A 1,701-nucleotide genomic window follows, 5' to 3' on the forward strand; every position below is an offset into this window, starting at 1 on the left:
AAAAAAAAAAAAAAAAAAAAAAAAAAAAAAAAAAGCGTCTGGCCATTGCATTGCTGTGCCGGAGGGAGAGATCAGCTTTGCAAGGCAGCACTGCCTTCCTCCCAGTTGCTCGCCGTGGCTCACCTGTGCTGGACCACCTCGTAAAACTGGATGTGCACGGTGCTGGCAGCATGCATGGCTAAGGAGGAGATGGGCAGCGGGATGGTTTTAAATAGGACGGTCATCACAAACACCAGAAGTGCATTTAGTGGTCTGTGATTCAGTGGCAGTGGCCATAGTTTGCAAACCTCAGCATGTGGAAAGAATAGTTAAAGCAGTATCTTTAAAGCAGCCGTCGTAATTTTTATATGCAACAGTCGGAAGTCCCTTGTGGTGCATGAGTTAAAATATCGATGTTTTGTGAGTCAGAGAGAAAAGCAGTGTTTAATTGGGCATTTCTGGTATGAAATTTCATTTCTCTGAGAACTTTCAGAGGCTTAAACAAAAGTTGGTGCAACCTGCTTAAGTTAAACTAGTAAGTTCTGTGTATTGTTTGAATATGTCTATAAATAAATGCAAAATAGAAATAGTTTGAAGTATATCATTACAGCATTAATATTGTGTTTCTGGTGATTCCTAGGAACTGCTCACCTATTGAATGAGAAACCAGTGTGATCTCAGAAAGCTTGCAATGTAAAACCCTGAGCCACAGTTTCATTGTATTAACCCAACTGAAAAACTTGGGGGACCCTTGGCAGAACAGATACACTGGAACAAAAATGCAGATTAGACAGGAATTGAGTACATTGCTACTGCTCTGCAATATTGTGCATATTAATTTTAATAATATGCCATTCTTTTCAAATTTTTCTTTCCACTTACTTCCTAAGTTCCAGATTTTTAATTACGTATGCCTTTCCTAGCAACAGATTAGATCATCAGTGCTAGAACGAGGAGACAAGTGACTTTGTTAGGGCAGCTTGGACAGAGCCGGTCATCATCAGCCAATTCCAATGTTTGAAGAAGAATTTCCGTCAGTGCAGCAAAACTGTGGAGTGCAATTGGGCAAAGATCTGGATTTACTCTTGAGCAGTATTTGCTGAAGCTCTTTGGAACTAGACTGTTACATATTTGCATTGTTTGGTAGATTGAATTGTCCTGTTTACTGAGCTTGAGTTTAAGTGCGCTCGTGAAATATGATTGCAGCAGCCAGAAGGGGAATTACAAAGATGACAGAACCAAAACTCTTCTCGGTAGTAGCACTTGGTCTAGTAAGGGGGCTACAGGCACAAATTTCAGCTCGGGATGGGGGATTGGATTAATTAAGAAGGTGATGCAGTGCTGGAACAGATTACCCAGAGAATGGTGGAAACTCCATCATTAGAGATTTTCAGGACTTAACAAGGCAGAGTCAGGACTGACCTGATCTAGTGCTGGCAGTGGTCCACCTTCRCACAGGAGGTTGGACTAGATGACCACTGAATGCTTATTCGAACCAACATTTCTGTCATTCTGATAATTTCAGTATCATCGCGTAACAAGACCAAAAGTTACACTTAGCACTACTGTACGTTTGTAACTCTGTCTGAAGTGGCTATGCACACCAGGATGGCAAGAGATGCATTAAATATGCTTTTTGCATTTTTTGGTATAGATTTTGTACACAGCTGTTACACTGTAAGTGTGTGACAGAGCGAAACAATCAGTCGTAATTTTCTTTTT

At 40.8% G+C, this 1,701-nt stretch overlaps 1 protein-coding gene across 13 annotated transcripts in view; it reads left to right on the plus strand.

Annotated features, from left to right (window-relative positions):
- AKAP13 (A-kinase anchoring protein 13) overlaps positions 1-1,701 on the plus strand; it is a 230,946-nt gene that overhangs the window by 122,188 nt on the left and 107,057 nt on the right. The gene's annotated exons all lie outside the window — the stretch shown is intronic.

This window comes from Rhea americana, unplaced genomic scaffold, assembly GCF_003343005.1.
Source record: "Rhea americana isolate MKP2758 unplaced genomic scaffold, rheAme1 scaffold_28, whole genome shotgun sequence".
NCBI lineage: Eukaryota > Metazoa > Chordata > Aves > Rheiformes > Rheidae > Rhea > Rhea americana.